Here is a 27,865-nt window from a genome sequence, read left to right on the forward strand (position 1 = left end):
TTCGGGGCACCTTGATTCTATTACCTCTTGCCTTTCTCTGCATCAAAACAGTCACATGCACTCCCATTCTTCACCATTTTTATTGAGTCTGGAAAATTGAAAACAAAAGCAATTTCCTCTGATAATATTTCCAGACTTCATCGAAATCAGACCTCTTAGAAAGATGATTTCTGCCTTACACTCAGGTTAATTTTGAAAAATGAAATCCAATAAATATTATGTTTGCACTTTTATTATGTTTTCAATCTTCGAGTTGTTTACTCAGTTGAGCTTTTAGATGATGTGGAGTTTGTTAACTTCCAACTATAAGCTTTTCTTCAAAAAAAAGGTAGGTTGCAAGAAAACAACTTTAAAGGGATATGTAGAGAGGTCTCTCAAGCTTTGTGGTTTCCATAATAATAAACATTACTAATTGAGTTCCCACTGTGTACCAAACTCTATACTAAGGGCTCTACCTTTATTATCTCATTGAATCTTCAAAACATTATCTTGCAGTAAGATAAGGAAAGTGGGGTTCAAAAAGATTATGTAATTTGCCCTGTGTCAAGAGATTAGTAAGAAACTGTGAATGAGAGCCTATGTATGAGGTTCTATGTATGAACAGGATCTTTGTATGAAATATTAAATATCACTGATGCTGAAAAACATTTTTAAGATTTGTCTTTTGGCTAAGACAACACCTACAGTCCAAGCATTATGTTATCTACCATAAAATTAGTTTGTCAATCCGGAAATGCTTTGTTGCCACTCAAAAGTCAACCAAAACCTCAGTTGTAGATGTGAACACATAGCTTTTGTGAAGTTTCCCACTTCATGTAGAACTGTGTGGACCATGAGAAATTGCTCTAGTTTCAGAAGAACATTAACTGTTCTTCTTGAGCATTCTCTACTAAATCGCTGTAAATCATGTCTGTTTTGGGGTGCAGGTACACTCACAAGCAGGTCTCCTATATTGTAAATGAATCTCCTTAAGCTAACAACCTCCATAATCTTGCCCTGTCTCCCTAGCCTTGTGTTCCCTCTCCAGTTATGCTAGGGGATGGCACACTTTTTATGTCAAGGGTCAGATAGTAAATACCTTAGACTTTGTGGGCTATACGACTTCTGTGGCAATTTCTCGCCCCTGTCATTGTAAGGTGAAAGCAGCTACAAATAATACATAAATAAGTGACCATGACTGTTTCCAATAAAACTGTATTTACAAAATTGAATAATGAGCTGGATTTGGCCTTTAGGTTGTTAATTTGCCAACCTTAATTCTAAACATACATTAAGGGACCTTAAATGATTTAAAACTTCTAAAACTCTTAAGACAGAGTCTGACACACACTAGGTTCTATATGTTAATAAAATAAAATAAAAACTGAAATATAGGTAATTCCCTAAATATATCATGACCTCCATGTCCTTATGTTTTTGCCCATGCTACTTCTTCTTCCTGAAATTTTCTAGCCCATTCTGTACCTGACTAACTTTTGTGACCTTCAAGACTAGATTGATATTGACCTCCACCTCCAGGACACTTTCTTTGCTATACCCTTTGATTGATGTTTTTGCCCTTTTACTTGCACAATAACTGGTGCCTGCCCCAAACAGAGCCCCCACCACTTGGTTCAGAGCTCCCCCACCAGACTGCAAGCTCATTCACAGCAGGGACTTTGTTTTTCCACTTAAAGTCCTCAATTCCTAACTGGAGAAGCTTACAAATCTTTTTTAATCACTGAACAATGAAAATCTTCAAATGAATAAACTAAAAGTTTCATGCATAAGGCCTCAGTCACTAAAATCATAATCTAAACAGAAAGTTATAAACCTCTCTCCCAAGTCCCAAACTCATAGCTTTATTCCTGTTCATCATGCACATCATGAGAAAGAGGAGACACATCCACTAGGAAAGAACTCTGCTCCTTTTATACCTGTGAGTAAATTCTAAAAAAGGAAATATTTTGAGAAGAGAAAGTAAAGTACCCTAAAAACTAAACAATATGAATAAAATGAAGGTAAATATTTAATTTAAAAAAAAGAAAATACCCTAAGGATGGAGTAATATGAATGTACAGGATGGGGAAGAACTCATCTAACATTTACCATGTATGTTGCTCAAAGGTTTGTTAGGACATTCTGTCCTTGTATTTTTCTCTGTCCTATAAAAAGAAGTTACATTTATGTATAATTACTGAAAAAAAAGTGTGTGTGTGTGTGTGTGTTATGTGCTTGTGTGGTAAGAATCCAAAAATTAATAAAATGCAGAAGGTAAGACTTATCAACATATCTGTCATTAGAGGTCAAAAGTAATGGAGAACGAAAGTGTAGGGACTATCTTCTGTTTTCTATAATTCAGCTTTCCCTTCCCTTTCTTTTGTTAACTGAATACCTTATTTTCCACAGGAGAACTAGCCCATTCCCACTGTTTTAGTGGGACTCCTACTCCTGGTAGGCACATCCATCATGGTACCCTCCCCCCTGCTACCCAAGCTATAGGTGCTTGACCCAGTGAGTTCAATCTGATACTCTGTCCAGAGGTTTCAGGATTTTAATAAACCTACACAAGGATGGACAATAATTTGCCTGAGTATTTCCAATGAGCATCTTGAAGAGGCTCACCCTCTGTTCTTACTACCTAGCTCTCCAGATCAATCCAACTCTTCTTTTCCACTGATTGAATGAGCTACCTCAAACCTTTTCTTTTGACCTGAGTTAAAGACAGATTCTGTTGCGCAAAACCAAAACATCCTAATTGACACCAGAAAAGTCAGATAAAGTAGTATGAGAACTCAAAAGAGAGCTATTTTTGGTTAAAGGGATTAGAAAAGACTCCATGGATAAATTAGCATTTTAGTTAATCCCTTAAAAATAAGTAGGATTTGGATATGAGCAGAAGAAGGAGGAAGAGGCAGAGGAGGAGGAAAGGGCTGTCTTGAGTAGGATAGTTATGTGAACAAAGTTATATGGGCAAGAAATTGTGGAAGATTACATAAATTCAGATACCAGAGTAGTGATATAACATGCTATAGCAATTTTTTCATTTGCAAGAACAAAGAAAATTTCTCTTTTCTAAACAATATACAGTATCTCAAAACATGTTGATGAATCCTGCAGTCTCATGAGTATACTTTTTGGTAAAGGGTAAAGATTAAGAGATTGTATTGGAGTTTGTTACTGACAGTCTCTAACTTTGAGCCAGTTTTTTTCTATAGATTCTATTTTTATCTGTAGAAAAACTGCTTCCATACATTGTCACAGAGGTCTATTGGGAAGATAGTAAGTTGTTGCTGAAGAAAGGATTTGTGGTTTCCTCAATTGCTTGATTTCAATGCCATCATGCAACTGATAATTCTTATTCAATAAATGAAAATATTTTATCACCAGTTATGGTAAGTCTGGATTATAGTTAATCCACATAACCCAGAGCAGCCACTAGAGGAAGATGTTAACACTTAGAATCTAATGAAGGGGGTCAGATTGCCTTCATTTGGTGTCTTTCCAATAAAATGAAGGCTTCTGCGAGGCATTAAGTAATATTTCCGTTGATGCCCACCAGGTTCTTTCTTCTAAAAAATGGCGAGCAAGTTTCAGAGCAAGGTCATAAATTGTAGGGGAATCAAATGAGAGGTTGTAGGGAGAGGTTGTAATTTTCAGCAACTACATTAGGGTGTATGAAAGGCAAAGATGGACAGAAGCTTATAGTTTCTCTTTTTGTTAGCATAAACCAGTGTTTCCTAAAGAGTGGTTAGGGAGCACCAGTTCCTTAAAATATCCTCAAAGAAACCTAAAACATAATGTTAGATAGCCAAATATATTTAAGGAAGACCTTCTCATAATTACATTAGCATATCAAAGACTCTCAGATACCTTTCCTTTAAAGAAACTTATTCAGACTTTTTGAGACCAGCATTCCTAAACTTACATGGCCACAGGACTGTTTTAATTTTCTCATATTACAAATCAATTTGAGAAAAACTGGCATAAGTCTTCACTTCCCTTCTTATTCTCAAATTTCAACAAATGGACATCTATTGAACTCTGTTACTAATTATTTTTATTGTACTTATATTTATTATTTATTAAATATTGACCTATAATGTCCCCAATATGAGTATATTCTACAAGATATGCTTATCTCAGGTGAATTTGAATGTGACATTCCCTGTGAGGCTAAATAGAAGTTTCCATCCCTGTGGTGGGGGCAAAGGCCTGAATATGATATCCACTGAGTGGTCAGAGAGCTAGAGTGGTAGCTCAGGTGCCATGTATCTTAGAACTTATCCTACTGAGTGAGGAGGAACCCAAGGAAGAAAGAGGAAATGCTCCATTCTGTGTATTCAAAGTCACTATAGGGACAGAGGGACAGAGCATGGACTTTGGAGTCAGGGAGAATCACAACTGAATCTGGTTCCAACACTCACTTACCAATTGTGTGACTTCAGGCAAATAATTTACTCTCAAGAGAGCCTTGGTGGCCTCATCTACAGAAGGGGAATAATGATACTACCTCATATTGCTTCAGGAAGACTAAAAGGATTAATGAATATAAAGCTCTTAAGTAGTCAATTCTTTTTTCTCATTCCTTCTCCACTTTTTTCCTGGGCATGCAGAACATAGAACAATAGTCTGCAGGCTCAGTACTTGTGCTGGCCCATAGCACTTGGACAATTAATCCATCGTCCAAGCTAGTAGTAATGAAGATAAAATGGAAAACATGGATATTCAAGAAGATGTTGAGCCTACAGGAGTTCTGTAATATTCCTCAGGGAAGAAAGAATAAGTGTATTAAGGAGTCCTGTCTTTGAGTAGTGGTTAATCACTCAACCTTTAATATGACATTTTATTCAGGTGGTACTTTTAGCTCATCACCCAGAAATCTAATAATATCTTAATTAATGTTGCTATGAAATGCAGATAATTCATACATGAGACTGAGTATAAAGGAAAATTACTTGCAAGATCATTTGCTTGAAGAGAAGTATAAAGAAATCATTTCCAAGTGTGGTTAGAGGCTGTGTGGGGAAAAGATTTTATACAATAAATTAGGAATTCTTTACAAGATTTTTAATACTTGCCAATTTCAGACATGAGAAATGACATTTTAGTCATATTATTTTAAAAATTATTAATGTGATCTGTGTTCTAAAGACAAAAAGACTGTCAGCAGTAAAAAGTATCAAGCATTCTTTTCTTTCCAGAGGCATTAAGGACATCAGATTAAATGTGTGTTTTTCTCACATGCTCCTCAATTATGACAACTGTTTTTGCTTTAATCATTTTCAAACAGGAAAAGTTTTAAGAGGAAAAAAAAAAAGAAACAGGGATACAGCTGTGCTGTGGGGAAGCCATATTTCTGATGTCTTTCCTAAGAATTTTATTAAATTTCCACTCTTGTTACCTTACAGCTAGTTTACAAATCAAGCCATAGGATTTTTCCTTAGCTTCACTCTGTTTCTCCATAAAGGAGAGTCTCTAGCCTCACCTTTAATAGTGCATCAACCACCCTATAGTCACCTCGAGGATTATCAAACTCTTAACAGGGCAATCACTTATGGCTTTATATTGTAAGGGTATCAGCTAAAGCCACTGCCGTTGTGACTTATGAATTGATGTCCCTCTGGTGGGCCTTTTCTGGTGGATGGATTAAGAAACAGACACCATCATTTCATGAACCCCCAGTGTATACAATGAAATTGTTGAAAGTTAGTGATGATGACACCTGCCTGAAATTATAGATGTTTATTTTTTATTTTTTTTTTACTTTCTCAGACAATATTATAAATCCATTCATAGATTTGACTGGTGTTCAAGTAATGACAGATGAATTGTTTTATTTTTCTTTGAAAGATATTTTCTTTTTGTCTAGGTGCACTCTATAATTCTTGCCAGGAATTACTGGTCTATAGTCCTTTGAGTTGGGCAATTTGATGTTGAGTTGAGAGTAAGTATTGCAACTGTCGGGGGCACCTTGTCCTCGGTACAGTTCACTGACTGTTCATCTTTAGGTGCAGATAAGTCTTGTTGTTTCCTGTAGGAGGAATATATCCACTGAGACCAGGGGCCAAATTCCATTCTTCACGAGATGGTTTTACTTCAACTTCATTTTCTTCTCGTCAGAGTCACACACAACAGCATGCCTAGTGAGACTTTGTCCCATTGCACGTGTTTTGCCACAGCCGGCATGTTCACATGTAAATGGGAGCCTTTCCTTGTGAAAAGAGAGAATGTGGCTCTGGAGGTTCAACACAGCTGTGCAGTTTCCACCACAGCCTTCTCTTGGACACTGGCAAACATCCTTTTCTGGGGCGTGAGTTTTCATATGTTGCTTAAGGTAATCTTTGTGTTTATTTCTTTTTTTTCAAATTTTTATTTAAATTCTAGTTAGTTAACATATAGTGTAATATTGGTTTCAGGAGTAGAATATCAGTGATTCATCACTTACATACAAAACCCAGTGTTCATCACAAGTGTCCTCCTTAATCCCCATCACCCATCTAGCCCATCCCCCACCTACCTCCCCCCATCAACCCTCAGTTTGTTCTCTGTTGTTAAGAGTGTCTTAAGGTTTGCTTCCCTCTCTTTTTTTCTTCCTTCTTCTATATTCATCTGTTTTGTTTCTTAAATTCCACATCTGAGTGAAATCATATGGTATTTGTCTTTCCCTGACTGACTTATTTTGCTTAGCATAATGCACTCTAGTTCCATCCATGTTGTCGCAAATGGCAAGATTTCATTCTTTTGATGACTAATATTCCATTACACACACACTCACATACACACACACAAATGTGTGTGTGTGTGAGTGTGTGTGTCGCATCTTCTTTATCCATTTATCATTTGATAGACACATTTGGCTATTGTTGATAATTTGGCTATTGGTTTTTTTTTTTTTAAGATTTTATTCATTTGACAGAAAGAGAGAGAGAGAGATCACAAGTAGGCAGACAGGCAGGCAGAGGGAGAGGGAGAAGCAGGCTCCCTGCTTAGCACAGAGCCCAATGTAGGGTTCGATCCCAGGACCCTGGGATCATGACCTGAGTGGAAGGCAGATGCTTAAGCATCTGAGCCACCCAGGCGTCCCGATAATTTGGCTATTGTTGATAATGCTATAAACATCAGAGGGCATGTGCCCCTTCAAATCATTATTTTTTTATCTTTTGGTTAAAGGCCTAGTAGTGCAATTGCTAGGTTGTAAGGTAGTTTTATTTTTAACTTTTTGAGGAACCTCCAACTGTTTTACAGACTGGCTGCACCAGTTTGCATTCCCATCAACAATAAGAGAGTGTTCCCCTTTCTCCACATCCTTGCCAAAATTTGTTGTTTCCTGAGTTGTTCATTTTAGCCATTCCAACAGGTGTGATGTGGTATCTCATTGTAGTTTTGATTTGTATTTCCCTATGATGAGTGATGTTGAACATCTTTTCACGTGTCTGTTAGCCATCCAGATGTCTTCATTGGAAAAATGTCAGTTCGTGTCTTCTGCCCATTTCTTAACTGCATTATTTGTTTTTTGGGGCATTGAGTTTGATAAGTTCTTTATAGGTTTTGTATATTAACCCTTTATCAGATATGTCATTTGCAAATATCTTCTCCCCTTCTGTAGGTTGCCTTTCAGTTTTGTTGATTGTTTCCTTTGCTGCACAGAAGCTTTTTATTTTGATGAAGTTCCAACAGTTCATTTTTCCTTTGTTTCCTTTGCCTCTGGAGATGTGTCTAGCGAGAAGTTGCTACAGTGGAGGTCACAGAGGTTGCTGCTTGTGTTCTCCTCAAGGATCTTGATGGTTTCCTATCTCACATTTAGGTCTTTCATCCATTTTGAATTTATTTTTGTGTGTGGTGTAAGAGAGTGGTCCAGTTTCATTCTTCTGCATGTTGCTGTGCAGTTTTCCCAGCACCATTTGTTGAAGAGACTGCCTTTTCTCCATTGGACATTCTTTCCTGCTTTGTCGGAGATTAATTGACCATATAGTTGTGGGTCCAGGTAATCTTTGTGTTTAAATGTTTTCTGGCATACTTGGCATTTTATGTCCTCTTTATGGGTTTCTTTCGCATGTTGTAAAAGCTCTGTCCATGTTTTTGCCACAAAGGAATATTCTGTTTGACACATCCACCTGTGGACCTTCCCTTGTAGTTTCAGCCTGCTGGGTGAGGTGAAGCATTTCCCATGTCCTTCATGGGCACCCTTGTGTGTGGTTCTGGCACTGGAATGTTGGCACTGATGGATTCTCAGCTGCTGCTGTTTCTTAAGGGCCTTCTTACAACCTTCAAAAGTGCATAGATAACTTTTTTTGCTGATTTTCATGTCTGCATTCAAAATGCTTCTTCAGGTTTGATTTTGTGTTAAATTTGTGATCACAGCCACTAGCTGTGCAAATGGCTTTCCCTGTCCCTGTGAATCAGGACATGGTGGTTCAGACGGCAGTCCCTGACGAAGTCCCTTTGCTACATCTTTGGTGGTCATACACAAAGGGTGTCTCCCAGTGTGCTTGTGCAGGTGCACCTCTAGCTTCCAGGCGTTACTGTGATTGGTGTTGCAGTCAGGGGAGGAGCAGATGAACCTCCTATTGAGCACCTAGGGCAGCATGGGTCTGCTCATGGGGGGAGGCAGTAGCGGCAATGTTCAGGGATGTCACCAACAACACAGGCCCTGCTCCAGGGCCATGGGGCCCACCCTCTCCACCACCCTCGTGCCCAGCCTTGTGCGGAGCCAAGTACCAGAAGCCCTTGTGCACTGCCAACTCTGCCATGCCTTCTGCTCCCAGAGGACCCTCCATGTGATTAAAAAACAAGAGTGAAGTTACAAGTATTAGGCCAATCAGTAGGAGTGCACAGCTAATGTGACATTCTATAGTCTGTGTTGCTCTGGTTCAGCAAAGAAAAAAGACAAATGATAATATGTGTTTTGTTTTGCTTATTCACAATGCCAGCACTATTTGAAGAAATACTTATTACCAGAGGGTCACGGTTGCATAATTACAGGCATCTTTAAATAAAGTTTTACTTTTATTATTCTACTTTTATGGCAAATACAAAAAAAAATTAAAAAGATATTATGCACATAACCCTGGCACATGGTAGGTGATCAATATATATTTGTTGAAAGAATAAATGGATTATTTTACCATGTTCAGCAAGAGTGCACACATGTGTCTAAGTCATCTATAACTAAAATTATCAGAAACATATAATTGGATCTGCTTATGTAACCATCTAAAAGCAATTAATTACAGACTTATTACAGATAATAAAATTTAATCTGAATAGAAACATAAAAGTATCCAAAATGGAAATTCTAGGTCAAATTGCTTTATTACTGTTTGGGTTAAAGTCTTTGCATGCAGAATAAATTTCCTTTTAATAGCGCAGAATATCTCGGGCACCTGGGTGGCTCAGTTGGTTAAGTGACTGCCTTCGGCTCAGGTCATGATCCTGGAGTCCCGGGATCGAGTCCCACATCGGGCTCCCTGCTCAGCAGGGAGTCTGCCTCTCTCTCTGACCCTCCCCCCCCCATGCTCTCTATCTCATTCTCTCTCTCAAATAAATAAATAAAATCTTTAAAAAAAAAAATCTTGGGCGCCTGGGTGGCTCAGTTGGTTAAGCGACTGCCTTCGGCTCAGGTCATGATCCTGGAGTCCCGGGATCGAGTCCCGCATTGGGCTCCCTGCTCGGCAGGGAGTCTGCTTCTCCCTCTGGCCCTCCCCCCTCTCATGTGCTCTCTCTCATTCTCTCTCAAATAAAATAAAATAAAATAAAAAAATCTTTAAAAAAATATTTTAAAAAAATAAATAAAAAAATAAAATAAATAAAAAAATTTAAAAAAATCTTTAAAAAAAAAGAAAAAAATAGCACAGAATATCTCTAAAACTATTTTGCATTAGAAATATAGGTAGAATATCTATCTTTAATGAAATTTGAAAATCTTCTATTTGTTTCCTTAAAGGAGTCAGTAACAAATGATTTCAGCAGTAATTCCTATTAATTTTTATATCAAGTATCTTCTCAACTTCCACACCTATTGAGTTTTTGAATCATTGATTGACTAGTGGCAACGATAATGTTCATTTTCTTCTTTACTGAGCAGCAGTGCTTAATGTCAAAAACATTTACTAACAGAAGGTATTTGCATTCAACATGAACAGAGCAAACAGATTCCAAACATCAATTACAATATGAAGAACATGATGCACAATACAGATGATTCTGTGTGACTAAGGAAAGATTAATGTCTCTTACTGTTAGGAACTAGAGAAGACTCACCAAATGGCCCATTAGATTCACATTCACAGACTTTCTGTGAAATTGAATTAAGTGAGGCGTTAATGCTTACAGAGTTTTTAATCTTTAAAATACCAAAATTAAATCACTACCAGTCATCAGGAAAAAATAAGCAAAGAGATTTGAGATATAACTATAGTTTCCAGGTTTTAAAATGTTTGTCCTCTAAAAACCTCGGATTCTGTAATTCAAAACATAAATGTCCCTGGTAGATAGTAAATATATCCTAGATGAAATCAAGATGCTGGGAACAAAAGAACTCTTTCATGGTTAAGGAGTAGGTCTTTATGTCTGATGGATTAAATTTGGGCCTCTTCATTGTAATATTACATTTCTCCCAACAGTAAACTGGGAGTATTATTTCTTTTTGGCCCCAGAGTGATAGATGAGGAATTGGCTTATCTCTTTTCCTCTAATTACCTCTCCACTTTTAAGTAGCAAATGCTAATAATAATTTCCATGAATTAGAGGCAAAAACTTATGTTCACTCTCAATTAGTCATCTTAACTGGATTTTAACTTCCTTAAATGCATAAAATATTTCTTATGAGTCCTTAGTACAGAGTCCTTTATTTTACTATAGAAAAATATACAGAGTTCAAAAATGGCTTTGGCTAACATGATTTTGTTTTAACATTAAAGTGTGATGTTGAAATTCTGAAACCACTGCACAACTATGCTGATTGAATTAAGTAGATGAAAGATGATGGAAACCAGGTTTATCATTGTTCTAGTGGGGAGTTACAAAAAAGAGATAATAATGACTAGAATGATCCAACTGGTTCTGGATTTGAGTTAGAGAAACACTATGAACTCATGTTTTAATAGAGATACAGATGGATATAAGTAGATGATTGATAGATACATACATACTTACATATAGATGGATATAGATAAATGATAGATGAATGATAGATGATAGAAGGATAGATGGATAGATGATAGATAGGGATGAATATATGTAGAATATTTATAGATATGTGTGTAAACATGTTTAGTATTCATACATATTTCCAAACTCTTATCTGAGAGAAATAGAAACAATGATGTTTCAGAAACAAGGAGCACACCCAAGGACCATATCTTGCTTTGTAATACCATTCTACACTTGGTATTACAAAGTGTAAAGTAGTGGGGAGTTTCATGGTTAAGGAGTAGGTCTTTATGTCTGGTGGATTAAATTTGGGCCTCTTCATTGTAATATTACATTTCTCCCCACAGTAAACTGGGAGTATTATTTCTTTTTGGCCCCAGAGTGATAGATGAGGAATTGGCTCACTTGGTCACAGGCCAGGTGAGCACAGAGTGCAGCCAGAGACCAGGGAGACAGGAGTGATTGCCTGCTCTTCCATGAGGGCTCACTGAGGAGTGGGGCCCTGAGCTCTCGGCTCCTCCGGGACCAGAGATTGGGAGGCCACCATTTTCATTCTCCTCCTCCAAAGCTGTATGGAAAGATTTCAGGGAACCAAAGCTACTGAGAGCAAACCCCAGCAGATTACTTACCCTGACCCCTGGCAAGGGCAGTGCAATTCCGCCTCAGGCAAAGACATTTGAGACTCACTGCAACAGGTCCCTCCCCAAGAAAATCAGCAAGAACATCCAGCCAAGACCGTTTACCAATCAATGAGAATGGCAAAACCCCAGAGCTAGGGGAATACAGCACATAAAATTCATGGCTTTTTTCCTCCTGATCCTTTAGTCTTTCAAAGTTAATTTTTTAAATTTCCATTTTTTCTTTTCTATTTTTTAGTTGAATTTTTCTTCTTCCTTTTTCCAACCAATATCTTATCAATTCATTTTTTAAAATCTTTTTAATTTACATTTTTACAGTTATATTGTATCCCTTTACTTTTCTGTATATGTATAAATAAGATTTTTTTCTTTAAAATTTTGGAATACAGTTTCTTCTAACAGACCAAAATATACCCTAAATCTAGTGTATGACATTGACCTAGTCCCCTGCTTGATCACATTCTCTCTTTTTTAAAAAATTTCTTCATTCTTTTTCAACCAACATCTTATCTTATCAATTCCTTTTTTAAAATCTTTTTAAATTTTCATCTTTACAGTCATATTCCATCACTTCATTGCATTTATCATTTTTGTGTGTATATATATATATATAAGTTTTTCTTTCTTTAAAATTTTGAGAGGCAATATCTTCTAACAGACAAAAATACACCCAAAATCTAGTGTGGAGCTCTGTTATATTCACAAGCCTGATCATATTCTTTTTTTTCCCCTTTCTTTTCCCCCTGGTTTTGGGTCTCTTTTGATTCATTTAGTGTATATTTTTCTGGGGTCGTTGTTACCTGTTAGCATTTTGTTCTCTCATTCATCTATTCTCCTCTGGACAAAATGACAAGACAGAAAAACTCACCTCAAAAAAAAAAAAAGAACAAGAGGCAGTACCGACTGCCAGGGACATAATCAATACAGTCATTAGTAAGATGTCAAAACTAGAGTTCAGAATGGCAATTATAAAGATATTAGCTGGGCTTGAAAAAAAGCATAGATGATACTACAGAATCCCTTTCTGGAGAAATAAAAGAACTGAAATCTAACCAACTCGAAACATTCTCCAAAAGAGATCACATCCTAGGTCATAAATCAGGTCTCAACTGGTACCAAAAGATTGGGATCATTCCCTGCCTATTTTCAGACCACAGTGCTTTGAAACTAGAGCTCAATCACAAGAGGAAAATTGGAAAGAACTCAAATACATGGAGGCTAAAGAGCATCCTACTAAAGAATGAATGGGTCAACCAGGAAATTAAAGAAGAATTAAAAAAAATCATGGAAACAAATGAAAATGGAAAACACAACTGTTCAAAATCATTGGGATGAAGCAAAGGTGGTCCTAAGAGGGAAGTATATAGCAATACAAGCCTTTCTCAAGAAACAAGAAAGGTCTCAAATACACAACCTAACCCTACAGCTAAAGGAGCTGGAGAAAGAACAGCAAATAAAGCCTAAACCCAGCAGGAGAAGAGAAATAATAAAGATCAGAGCAGAAATCAATGAAATAGAAACCAAAAGAACTATAAAACAGATCAATGAAAATAGGAACTTTGAAAGAACTAATAAGATAGATAAACCTCTGGCCAGACTAACCAAAAACAAAGAGAAAGAATGCAAATAAATAAAATCATGAATGAAGGAGGAGAGATCACATCCAACACCAAAGAAATAAAAACAACTATAACAACATATTATGAGCAACTATATTCCAGCAAATTAGATAATCTGGAAGAAATGGATGCATTCCTAGAGACCTGTAAACTACCAAAACTGAACCAGGAAGAAATAGAAAACCTGAACAGACCTATAATCACTAAGGAAATTGAAGCAGTCATCAAAAATCTCCCAAAAAACAAGAGCCCAGGATCAGATGGCTACCCAGGGGAATTCTACCAAACATTTAAAGAAGAATTAATACCTATTCTTCAGAAACTGTTGCAAAAAATAGAAATGGAAGGAAAATTTCCAAACTCGTTTTATGAGGCCACCATTGCCTTGATCCCCAAACCAGATAATGACCCCATCAGAAAGGAAAATTACACACCAATACCCTTGATGAACATGGATGCAAAAATTCTCACCAAAATACTAGCCAATACGATCCAACAGTACATTAAAAGGATTATTCACCATGACAAGTGGGATTTACTCCTGGACTGCAAGGTTGATTCAACATCCACAAATCAATCAATGTGATACAATACATTAATAAAAGAAAGAACAAGAACCATATGATCCTCTCAATAGATGCAGAAAAAGCATTTGACAAAGCACAGCATCCTTTCTTGATTAAAATTCTTTACAGTGTAGGGATAGAGGGAGCATACCTCAAAATCATAAAAGCCATCCATAAGAAACCCACAGTGAATATCATTCTCAATGGGGAAAAACTGAGAGCTTTTCCTCTAAGGTCAGGAACACCACAGGGATGTTCATTATCACCACTGCTATTCAACATAATATTAGAAGTCCTAGCCACAGCAATCAGACAACAAAAACAAATAAAAGACTTTCAAATTGGCAAAGAAGAAGTCAAACTCTCACTCTTTGCAGATGATATGATACTTTATGTGGAAAACCCAAAAGACTCTGCCCCATAACTGCTAGAACTCATACAGGAATTCAGTAAAGTGGCAGGATATAAAATAAATCCACAGAAATCAGTGGCATTTCTATACACCAACAACAAGACAGAAGAAAGAGAAATTAAGGAGTTGATCCCATTTATAATTGCACCTAAAATCATAAGATACCTAGGAATAAATCTAACCAAAGAGGTAAAGAATTTGTACTCAGAAAACTATAAAATACTCATGAAAGAAATGGAGGAAGACACAAAAAAATGGAAAAATGTTTCATGTTCATGGATTGGAAGAACAAATATTGTGAAAATATCTATGCTACCTAGAGCAATCTACACATTTAATGCATCCCTATCAAAATATCATCCACTTTTTTCAAAGAAATGGAACAAATAATCCTAAAATTTGTATGGAACCAGAAAAGACCCCGAATAGCCAGAAGAATGTTGAAAAAGAAAAGCAAAGCTGGTGGTATCACAATTCCAGACTTCCAGCTCTATTACAAAGCTGTCATCACCAAGACAGTATCATACTGGCACAAAAACAGACACATAGATCAATGGAACAGAATAGAGAGCCCAGACATGGACCCTCAACTCTATGGTCAACTAATCTTGGACAAAGCAGGAAAGAATATCCAATGGAAGAAAGACAGTCTCTTCAACAAATGGTCTTGGGGAAATTGGACAGCCACATGCAGAAGAATGAAACTGGACCATTTCCTTACACCACACACAAAAATAGACCCCAAATGGTTGAAGGACCTAAATGTGAGATAGGAGTCCGTGAAAATCCTAAAGGAGAACACAGGCAGCAGCATCTTTGACCTCAGCCACAGCAACTTCTTCCTAGAAACATCGCCAAAGGCAAGGGAAGCAAGGGCAAAAATGAACTATTGGGACTTCATCAAGATAAAAAGCTTTTGCACAGCAAAGGAAACAGTCAAAAAAACCAAAAGACAACCGACAGAATGGGAGAAGATATTTGCAAATGACATAAAGGGCTAGTATCCAAAATCTATAAAGAACTTATCAAACTGAACACCCAAAGAACAAATAATCCAATCAAGAAATGGGCAGACTTTTCTGCAAAGAAGACATCCAAATGGCCAACAGACACATGAAAAAGTGCTCAACATCACATCAAGGAAATACAAATCAAAACCTCAATGAAGTACCACCTCACACCAGTCAGGATGGCTAAAATTAACAAGTCAGGAAAGGACAGATGTTGGCAAGGATGCAGAGAAAGGGGAACCCTCTTACACTGTTTGTGGGAATGCAAGCTGGTGCAGCCACTCTGGAAAACACTATGGAGGTTCCTCAAAAAGTTGAAAATAGAGCTACCCTATGACCTAGCAATTGCACTACTGGGTATTTACCCCAAAGATACATATGTAGGGATCCGAAGGGGCACATGCACCCCAATGTTTATAGCAGGAATGTCCACAATAGCCAAACTATGGAAAGAGCCTAGATGACCCTTAACAGATGATTGGAAAAAAAGATGTGTTATATATATACAATGGAATATTATGGAGCAATCAAAAAAATGACATCTTGCTTTTTGCAACAACGTGCATGGATGGAACTAGAGAATATTATGCTAAGTGAAATAAGTCAATCAGAGAAAGGTAAGTATCATATTATCTTGCTGATATGAGGATTTTGAGAAGCAAGACAGAGGATCATAGGGGAAGGGAGGGAAAAAAATGAAACAAGATGAAACCAGAGAGGGAGACAAACCATAAAGGACTCTTAATCTTAGGAAACAAACTGAGGGTTGCTGGAATGGAGGGGGGTGGGAGGGATGGGGTGGCTGGGTGATGGACCCTGGGGAGGGTATGTACTATGGTGAGCACTGTGAATTGTGTAAGACTGATGAATCACAGACCTGTACCCCTGAAACAAATAATATATTATATGTTAATAAAAAATTTTAAAACATACACACACACAAGATAATGGCAGTATGTCAAAAGGACAAAGTAGCCAATTGTAAAATATCCTAATTCCAAAGCTGGAACAATTTAAGCAACAAAATAAATAATTTGGTTTTGGATCATAACCCCAGAGCATAAAATAAATATCCATGAGACAACACCAATATAAATGATTAAACAAATAAATGAAAATATTGGGAAGAATAGACAATTCCATAATTTCATGCAGAACAATTCCCAGAAATTTATGTAAATATTTCCCCCTTAAGGAATTGGAGTGTAAGGCTCCACCCCTTAAATGTGGGTTGCACATAGAAACTTCCTTCCAGAAAGTATAGTATGGAAAGGGGGAGGGGAAGGGAGAGTAACTTTTCAGTAGAGATACATGAAAAACACTATCTCAGCCAAGTAAGAATCCATGTTCATAGCATGTACCCTTGATATGATATAAGAATGATATTATGTCTCTGTGGCCTTCCTCCCCCAAATTCATAATCACAGTATAATTGTGGGGGGGGAAAAATCAAACAAACTCAGTTGAGGTATATTGTATAAAATACCTTACTAGTACTCTATAAAACTGTTGGGGCCATTAAATAAGGAAAATCTGAGACACTGTCACAGTCTAGAAGAACCTGAGGAGATATGATGACTTACTGTAATATGGCATCTTGAATAGGGTCCTGGGACAGAAAGGGACATTAGGTAAACACTAAAGACATCTGAATAAATGATGGGTTTTAATTAATAATAATATTTCAATATTAGTTAATGGTGACAAATGTACCACGCTAATGTAAGATATTAACAATAAGGGAAATTGAGTGTGGTATATATTCTCTACTATTCACAGTTTTTCTGGAATTTAAAAGTATTCTAAAATAAAAATTCATTGGAAAAAACATGATGTTGATTTCTTTCCTATTGGAATAGTGATTATTGTAGAATTTGTATTTGATTGGTTTTCTTTTACCTTAGAGCTTGCTTTCTCTCCATATTCTTGGCACTTATAATCCCTTATTGACTTCAGTGCTATGAACCGGCTTGCACTGCCTACTGTTCCCCAAATCCTTACTGATGATACCTGAAAGTGAATCCAGTAACATGTTTTAAATTATATTTGCAATAATAAGAAATGTTTTGGTAATCAAGGCCAAAATCTGGTGTTGTTACTGCCATTACAAACTGGTCAAGGTCAAATGTACTCAGGTAGCTCACTGACTCATTTTGTAGTTGCTTTAGCGATAGTTTATTAAATTCCTTTGACATATATCATATATCATGTTCCTATGTTCTTTGAAAATGGAAGGTTTTGCAATCAATGAAAAGCACATGTAAAACTACTCTCTCAAAAGAGCATAATTTAAATTTAATGGAAAACTTCTCAAAAGAATGCAAGAAAAATGTTACTCTAGTTTTGAAAAATAAAAGCCTCTTACCTTTTAAGTAACATACTCTAGTTTTGAAAAACAAAGCCTTCTACCTTTTAAGTAACTCTGTGTATAATAAAATATACATAGAGTTTCATGTATATACAGAGAGCAAGAAATACTATTATTAAGTATAACAGAAGCCTTTATTTTCTGTTTCATAGTTTCAGTGCAAATTTTTTATGTCAAAGACCAAGTAAATATAAAGGGATGGAATGAAATATAATTATATCCTTCTAAGGGTAGGTAGCACTGAAATTCATTAAAATAACCTTTTTGGCAAGAAGACTAGAAAAGGTTTATAAAAGTGTCAAGTATTTTATGTAATGCAAGTATACAATTTTAGTTAACTCACATATTTTTCTTTGAATTACAGCCAACAACCTTAATAATTTTTTTGGTACTAGGCTACAATTTTTTTAAAAGATTTTATTTATTCATTTATTTGAGAAAGAGAGAGTGTAGGGGGGAGGGGCAGAGGGTGAGAGAGAGAATCTTAAGCAGACCCTGTGCTTAGTGTGGAGCTCAACCTGAGATTCAATCTTAAGACCCTGAGATCATGACCTGAGCTGAAACCAAGAGCCCAATGCTTAATAGACTGAGCCACCGAGGTGCCACTAGTTTACAGTTTTTAAAGGAAAAATAAATAAATAATTGTCCCAAAAATATTTATTCCAGATATCACATTCCAGATACCACTTCAATTCTGTAAACCAAGGAGGACTTAACTAGGATCAGTTAGAGGATTCTGAAATTTTATCCTGAAGACCACCAAGCCATTTGCTGCTCCAACAGTCATGTTATTTCCATGGTTTATTTGGAATCTGTAATGGAAACAAAGACATGTAGTAGCAATCCTAATTCTTCTTAAAGATTTAAGTAACAGCAGTGAACAAACCTCTGGTGATATCAAGAATTTCATAGAAATTACAAGTGGTTCTTTCTCAATAAAATTGGAAGATTCCTACACTGACCAAATATATTAAGGAGTATGTTAACCTTAAATATAATTGGCTTATGACCTTTACCAAATAATATTAGTGGGAACAGTATCTATTGGGTCATCTTCCATTATATTACGAGAATGTTCAAATATACAAATAAATTGAAAGAACTGTGTTGTAAACATGCACCATCTCATACCCAGATTCCATAATTAACATCTTGTGATATTTGCAAATTCACACATCTACTCATTGTTTCCTCCATCGATCATTCTACCTTATTTTTTTTCTGGATCTCAAAGTAAGTTATAGACATATTTCATCCATAAACATTTCATTATGAATATCAATATTTGGTTATGTTTTTTGAGGTAGAATTTATAAAAGGAAATAGCTAAGTCTCAGGTGTACATTTAAAGAATTTTAGCAAATCTAGATAAACAAACTACTAACATACTGCTGTCAAGATATCAAATTGCACAGGAAGTTTCCTTCATGTTCCTTTCCAGCCAGTGCCCACCCCACCCCAACAGAGGGAACTAGTGCTCTATGTTTCACCACAAATATGTTCAGCCAGTTCTAGAACTTCATGTAACTGCTCTCATACAGTCTGTACTCTTTTCTGAAGGCATATTACACTCAACAAACTGATATTGGAATTCATCATGTGGTTTCATAAATCAGTAATTTTATAAAGCTTCATTTAGGTAAAATTTACATATGATGAAATTTATCTTTTTTTATTAAAGTATAATTAACATGCAGTGTTATATTAGTTTGAGGTGTAAAATATAATGATTCAACAATTCTATGCATTTCTCAGTGTTCATCAAGATAAGTGTACTGTTTATTCCCTTTATCTATTTCACCCATCCCCCACCTTGCCTCTGGCAACCATCAGTTTGTTCTCTGTATTTAAGAAGAATACCTATTTTAAGTGTACAATTCAGTGAATTTTTGGTAAACATACAGAGTTGGTCAACAATACTGCATTTGAGTTTTAGAATATTTACTTTAACCCAAAAGTTCCCTCATGCTAATATGCAATTTATTCCCACTAACAGTCACCGGCCATAGGCAAATAATGATTTCCTTTCTGCCTCTATTGACTTATTATTGCATGGAATCCCAAATATGAAGTCTTCAGTCTGGCTTTCTTTCACTTACTATAATGTTCTTGAAATTCATACATGTAGTAGGATGTATCAGTAGTTCATTCCTTTCATTATTAAGTAGTATTCCATTGTATGGTCATACCATGTCTTGTTTATTCCTTCACCAGTTTATGGATATTTCAAGTATCTACTTTTAAACTATTCTGAATAATGTTACTATGAACATTTAGATATAAATCTTTGTGTGGATAACTGAGTTTAGTTATCTGAAGTTGCTGGGATATATGTTATATGTTATGATTATTATTTAAAACTTTCAGAAACTGCCAAACTATTTTCTAAAGTGGCTATATCATTTTATACTCCCACTAGTAATGTATGATATACCAGTTTCTACACATCCTTCTCAACACTCGCTATTATCTTTATTACTATAATGTAAGTGTGTATCTCATTGAGGTTTTAATTTGTATTTAATATGTGTTTCTCTAATGACTAATTATGTAGAGCATTTTTTCATATGCTCCTTTGTCATTCTTTGGTGAAATGCCTCTTCAGATACTTTGCTCGTTTAAAAAATCATATGATTTTTGTTCTTTCTTTTGTTAATGTATTGTATCACATTGATTGATTTGTGGATGTTGAACCAACCTTGCAGCCCAGGGATAAATCCCACTTGGTCATGGTGAATAATCCTTTTAATGTACTGTTGGATCCTATTGGCTAGTATTTTGGTGAGAATTTTTGCATCCATGTTCATCAAGGATATTGGTCTGTAATTCTCCTTTTTGATGGGGTCTTTGTCTGGTTTGGGGACCAAGGTACTGGTGGCCTCATAAAATGAGTTTGGAAGTTTTCCTTCCATTTCTATTTTTTGGAACAGTTTCAGAAGAATGGGTATTAATTCTTGTTTAAATGTCTGGTAGAATTCCCCTGGGAAGCCATCTGGCCCTGGGCTTTTGTTTGTTGGCAGATTTTTGATGACTGCTTCAATTTCCTTAGTGGTTATAGGTCTGTTCAGGTTTTCTATTTCTTCCTGGTTCAGTTTTGGTAGTTGATACATCTCTAGGAATGCATCCATTTCTTCCAGGTTATCTAATTTGCTGGCATAGAGTTGCTCATAATATGTTCTTATAATTGTTTGTATTTCTTTGGTGTTGGTTGTGATCTGTCCTCTTTCATTGAAGATTTTGTTGATTTGGGTTATTTCTCTTTTCTTTTTGATAAGTCTGGCCAGGGGTTTATCAATCTTGTTAATTCTTTCAAAGAACCAGCTCCTAGTTTCGTTGATCTGTTCTACTGTTCTTTTAGTTTCTATTTCATTGATTTCTGCTCTGATCTTTATTATTTCTCTTCTTCTGCTGGGTTTAGGCTTTATTTGCTGTTCTTTCTCCAGCTCCTTTAGGTGTAGGGTTAGGTTGTGTACTTGAGACCTTTCTTGTTTCCTGAGCTAGGCTTGTATTGCTATATACCTGCCTCTTAGGACTGCCTTTGCTGCATCCCAAAGATTTTGAAGAATTGTGTTTTCATTTTCATTGATTTCCATGAATTTTTTAAATTCTTCTTTGAGACCTGATTTATGACCTAGGATGTGATCTCTTCTGGAGAATGTACCATGGGCACTAGAGAAAAATGTGTATTCCATTGCTGTGGGATGGAATGTTCTGAATATGTGTGTGAAGTCCATTTGGTCCAGTGTGTCATTTAAAGTCTTTATTTCTTTGTTGATCTTTTGCTTAGATGATCTGTTCATTTCAGTGAGGGGGTTTTGAAAGTCCCCCACTACTATTGTATTGTTGTCAATGTGTTTCTTTGTTTTTGTTATTAATTGCCTTATATAATTAGCTGCTCCCATGTTACGGGCATAGATATTTACAATTGTTAGATCTTCTTGTTGGATAGACCCTTTAAGTAGAATATAGTGTCCTTCCTCATCTCTTATTACAGTCTTTGGTTTAAAATCTAATTTGTCTGATAGACGGATTGCCACCCCAGCTTTCTTTTGGTGTCCATTAGCATGGTAAATGGTTTTCCACCCGCTCACTTTCCATCTGGGGGTGTCTTTGGGTCTAAAATGAGTCTCTTGCAGATAGCATATCAATGGGTCTTGGTTTTTTATCCTATTTGATAGCCTGTGTCTTTTGATTGGGGCATTTAGCCCATTTACATTCAGGGTAACTACTGAAAGATATTAATTTAGTGCCATTGTATTACCTGTAAGGTGACTATTACCGTATATTGTCTGTGTTCTTTTCTGGTCTATGTTGCTTTTAGGCTCTCTCTTTGCTTAGAGGACCCCTTTCAAGATTTCTTGTACGGCTGGTTTCATGTTTGCAAATTCCCTTAGTTTTTGTTTGTCCTGGAAGCTTTTTATCTCTCCTTCTATTTTCAATGATAGCCTAGCTGGATATAGGATTCTTGGCTGCATATTTTTTTCATTTAGTGCTCTGAATATATCCTGCCAATCCTTTCTGGCCTGCCAGGTCTCTGTGGATAGGTCTGTTGCCAATCTAATGTTTCTACCATTGTAGGTTACAGATCTCTTGTCCCGAGCTGCTTTCAGGATTTTCTCTTTGTCTCTGAGACTCGTAAGTTTTACTATTAGATGTCGGGGTGTTGACCTATTTTTATTGATTTTGAGAGGGGTTCTCTGTGCCTCCTGGATTTTGATGCCTGTTTCCTTCCCCAAATTAGGGAAGTTCTCTGCTATAATTTGCTCCAATATACCTTCTGCCCCTCTCTCTTTCTTCTTCTTCTGGGATCCCAATTATTCTAATGTTGCTTCATCTTATGGTATCGCTTATCTCTCGAATTCTGCCCTCGTGATCCAGTAGTCGTTTATCTCTTTTTTTCTCAGCTTCTTTATTTTCCATCATTTGGTCTTCTATATCACTGATTCTCTCTTCTGCCTCATTTATCCTAGCAGTTAGCACCCCCATTTTTGATTGCACCTCATTAATAGCCCTTTTGATTTCAACTTGGTTAGATTTTAGTTCTTTTACTTCTCCAGAAACAGTTTTTCTAATAACTTCCATGCTTTTTTCAAGCCCAGCTAGTATCTTTAAAGTGATGATTCTGAACTCTAGATCTGACATCGTACTAATGTCCGTATTGAGTAGGTCCCTGGCAGTAGGTACTACCTCTTGTTCTTTTTGTTGAGGTGATTTTTTCCATCTTGTCATTTTGTCCAGAGGAGAATAGATTAATGAGAGAACAAAATGCTAACAGGGTAACAACGTCCCCAGACAATATACTCTAAACAAATCAGAAAAGACCTGAAGCAGTGGGAAAAGACAAAAGGGAAAGAGAGTAAAAAGAAAAAGGAAAAGATAAAGATAAAAACAAGCAAAAACAGAACAAAACAAAAAAAAACAGAATATGATCAAATATGATCAGGCTGGTACATAGATCAGTGCCACACACTAGATTTTGGGTATATTTTGGTCTGTTAGAAGAAAGTGCCTCCCAAAATTTTAAAGAAATAAAAACTTATATATGTACAAAAATAAGGGTTGATATGATGAAGGGGTGGAATATGACTGTAAAGATGAAAATTATAAAAAATTTTATAAAAGGAATTGATAAGAAGTTGTTTGAAAAAAGAAAGAAGAGGATTTAAAAAAAAAGAAAAAGAAAAAAAGAAAAGAAAAAAGGTAAAAGAAAAGGGAGAGAATGTGATCAGGCAGGAGAGTAGAATAAAAACATATACTAGAGATTTAGGGTATATTTTGATCTGTTAGAGGAAACTATCTCAAAATTTTAAAGAGAGAACAACTTATATATATATGCCAAAAATACGGGTAACTACTATGAATGGATAGAATATGACTCTAAAAATGAAAAATAAAAATGTTCTTTAAAAAAGGGATTGATAAGATGTTGGTTGAAAAAGGGAAAAAGAAAAATTCAAAAAAAAAAAAGTTAAAAAAAATTAACTTTGAAAGACTAAAGAATCATGGTAAAAAAGCCCTGGATTGTATGTGCAGTATTCCCGTAGCACTGGAGTTCTGCCGTTCTCATTGATGGGTAAACTTGGTCTTGGCTGGCTGTTCTTGTTGATCTTCTGGGGGAGGGGCCTGTTGCCGTGGTTCCCAAAAGTCTTTGCCCGAGGTGGAATTGTCCCGCCCTTGCCCAGTCTGGGCTAAGTAATCTGCTCGGGTTTGCTCTTGGGAGCTTTTGTTCCCTGTGAGCTTTCCATACAGCTTTGGAGGCCAAGAGTGAAAATGGTGGCCTCCCAATCTCCACTCCAGAGGAGCCGAGAACTCAGGGCCCTGCTCGTCAGTGCACCTCCAGTGAAAAGCAGTCAATCACTCCCGTCTCCTGGTCTCCGGCTGTACTCCGTGCTCACCTGGCCTGTGACCGAGAGTTTCTATCTCTGGGACCTGACCCCGTGTGGAGTCTCCAAACCCAGCAGATCCCTGCGGTGCGCTCCTGCGCCGCTCCCCCTGTGGAAGGAAGGGGGGGTCTCCCCAGATCTGCCGCTTGTTGGGTCCCTGCTGGAGGAGCAGTGGCCCGACTGTGCCACGGATCACAGTTTATGGCAACCCTGAGCTGAGAGCCCACGCCTCAGCTCCGTCTCTGCAGCCGGCTTCCCCGCTCCGATACCTGGGAGCTCTGCTGCACTCAGGCATCCCCGATCTTTCTGTGACCCCGAGAGTCCTGAGACCACACTGTGCCACGAGGATTCCACCCCTGCTTCACCACCGGAGCAAGGTCCCTCAGCAGAGCAGACTTCTAAAAGTTCCGATTTTGTGCTCTGCGTCTCCACCACTTGCCAGAAGCAGCTGACAGAGACCTCCTCCCCTGCCGTCTATCCTCCCGAATATCGCCTCAGGTTCACTTCTCCACACATCCTACCTTCCAGAAAGTGGTCGCTTTTCTGTTCAGAGAGTTGTTGCTATTCTTTTCTTTGATCTCCTGTTGAGTTTGTAGGTGTTCAAAATGTTTTGATCCCTATCTAGCTGAATTCCTGAGACCAGAGGAAATCCAGGTCTCCTACTCCTCCTCCATCTTGCTCTGCTACTCAGAAACACGATTTTTTAATGATGCAAAATTTCCTGATACCATACACAAAAATTAATTTGAGATGGACTACGAACTAAATGTAAAAGCTAAAATTATAAAGCTTTTCAAAGAAAATATTGGAGACTATTCTTTGACTTGAGCTAAAAGTCTTAGAAAAATGAAAGAAACTAAACTTAAGAAAATAGGAACTAAAGAAACTACTCAATTTCTTTAATAAAACTAAAAAAAAATAATTAATTAGATTTAACCAGAATTAAAAACTTCTGATCCTCAATAAGTAGATATATAAGAATGTCTACAACTAAATAATATTTTTTTAACAAACAAGTATACACGTCACAGAAGAAGACATAATATTTTTTTAAGATTTTATTTTTTAAAGTAATATCTGTACCCAACATGGGGTTCAAACTCACAACTCCAAGATCAAGAGTCACATGCTCTACCCACTGAACCAGTGAGGTGCCCCAAAAGAAGACATAGTATTAATCATTAAGCCCATTAGGAAAATGCAAATTAAACCCACAATGATGTATCTCTACATAACAGTCAGAGGGCCAAAATTAAAGGGAAAAAAGATATATATAAATTATTATTTTTTAGGATTCCACAGAAATTTATAATTTATTTATTTCTTTATTATGTTCAGTTAGCCAGCATACAGTACATCATAAGTTTTTGATGTAGTGTTCACCGATTCATCAGTTGTGTACAACACCCAGTGATCATCACAAACTGTGCCCTCCTTAATAAATTATTTTAAAACAGGACTGATAACACCAAATGCTGGCAAAGATATGAAGCAAAATCTTATACCTTCTTGGTGGCAGTATAAAATAGTACCACTACTTTGGGAAAAGATCTAAACATACATTTTCTGTGACCCAGAAATATCACCTTTAGGCATTTACACAAGAGGAATAAATACCTGTGTCCACAAAAAAAGTTGTTCATAGTCAAAAACTGGACACAACAAGTTGCCTATCAATAAGAGTATAGATCACCAACTGTGATATATTCACACAGTGGAAAATGACAGCAAAAAAGGAACACAATACCTTTCCAGTCAGCAAAATGGATGAATCTCAAAAACTACTTGGATGCAAGTACATACTTTGTGAATCCATTTACATGAAGTTCTAGAATAGAGAAAATTATCTAAAGTAGAATAAAAATCAGAACATCACTTGCCTTTCAGGGGCAATGTCAAGGATTGACTCAGAAGGGTTGTAAGAGACTTTCTGGGGGCACAAGTAATATTTTATATCTTGATCAATATTTGGGTTACACTGGTTCTTGCATTTACCAAAATTCAGCTAATATACTCTCAAGATTCATGCATTTCATTGCAAGTAAATTTTACCTCAATAGGAAAGGAAAAAAAAAAACTATAAATGATTATTGAACTCTAGTTAATGATATGCTTGCTCAAGGGGTGTTCTACTTATGTCATTTATTTCACAATGCATCAAATAAATAATATGAATCGATGAATAGATAGAAGATAGATATGAAAAAAAGAAATGTTTTGATACAATCTAAATGGTGGTTATACAAGTGCTAACTTTGATACATGTTTCAACTTTAATGTTTATTTGAATATGTTCATAATAAAATGTCAGGGAAAAAAAGGAAAAATACCTTCTGCTACTACAAGAATGATAGCAATGGTTGCACAGAATGACTTTGACACCACCAATAGAGGGTGACCCCAAAATACATTTTTATTACTGTTATACTTTAAAAAAAACTGTGATGAGGGTATACAATTATATAATTCCTATATAACTTCTTGTTTCAAAAGTATGAAGATTTAGTCATCATATGCCATTTACCATAAGGACAGAAGAAAAAACTTGGCATTTGCTGAGCAATTGCATTTGAATCGAATTGATTTGTTTCCAAGTGATTAATTTTAGTGTTATTGTCAGCACATGGAGTTCTATTCTAATGTGCTCAGGCCTTTATTTTGAATCTCAATTTTTCCTTCTGTAAAATATTAAGGCAGTTTAGCTCAACTAAATTTTTGACTAGTGGTATTCTAGGCACAGTGCTAAGTGCTGACTATATAAAATGTATGGAATGTGATTTTTCCCTTCCCAGAGTTCAAGGGTAAAAGAGAAATCAACATATGATCTGTAGACAATCAATAGATAGTAGTTAAGTGCCATAGGACAACAGCCTGGAAGAGGGACACATCACCCTGGCTGGGTGTAGACAGGGATCATGGAAGTTTCTCTTGGAAGCATGTCTGAATTGGATCTAAATGAAAAGGTGTTAGTCTTATACAAGGTGAAGAGGGTGTCACTGAAAATTTTCTGGGGACTGTTGGTGAGGACTGAGTGTCAGGCAGAGGAAGAAGCTGGATGTCTCTTCCATGTGTATCTCGAAAATGAATTATTACCAGTCCTCCTAGCCTTACCTACAAAAGTATAAATTGAATTTAGTTAAAAATTGATCAAGAAGTACAATCTAGCCTTAGTCTATGATGTGGTTCATGGAATATATGATCTTCTGAAGCAGCCCTGAGGTTATTAGCAAAACATTTATTTGCCATTAGGTAAGGAAATGGGCAGAAATATTTATCCACCACATTAGTTGTGTACCTAACTTCCACCAGAGGCTGGAACATCAGCAGGCTTCAACAGTGAATCAAGCAACAAAAACAGAAGTTACTGCTTAGGTAGCAATTACCTACTGTATACTGAGCACCAGTGGGAAAACATGTGTTGCACATAATGTTTTAAAAAATACTGCCTCAATTAATCCTCACATTCCTATGAGATCAACACTAACTTGGCATGGTTTTTATTTCCACTTTAGAGAAAAGAGAATTAAAATTCAAAGAAGGCAAAATAATTTTCTGAAGTGCCCATAACTAGCAAATATCAGCTAAAGTTGTGTGTTTTGACTTCAAAATTTTTCCACCCTGAAATGCAACAGGATCCCCAAACTTAGTTGATTATCACATTCACCAGGGAAGGTGAGAGAAAAGAAGAAAAAGAAAGAAAGAAAGAAAGAAAGAAAGAAAGAAAGAAAGAAAGAAA

General features: G+C 36.4%; 1 pseudogene; it reads right to left on the minus strand.

Moving 5' to 3' along the window:
* Positions 1-5,877: 5,877 nt before the first annotated feature.
* On the minus strand, positions 5,878-18,943 carry LOC118008305 (annotated as a pseudogene).
* Positions 18,944-27,865: the final 8,922 nt, after the last annotated feature.

Source organism: Mirounga leonina, unplaced genomic scaffold (assembly GCF_011800145.1).
Source record: "Mirounga leonina isolate KUSES-001 unplaced genomic scaffold, KU_Mleo_1.0 Mir_125, whole genome shotgun sequence".
Classification (NCBI taxonomy): Eukaryota; Metazoa; Chordata; class Mammalia; order Carnivora; family Phocidae; genus Mirounga; species Mirounga leonina.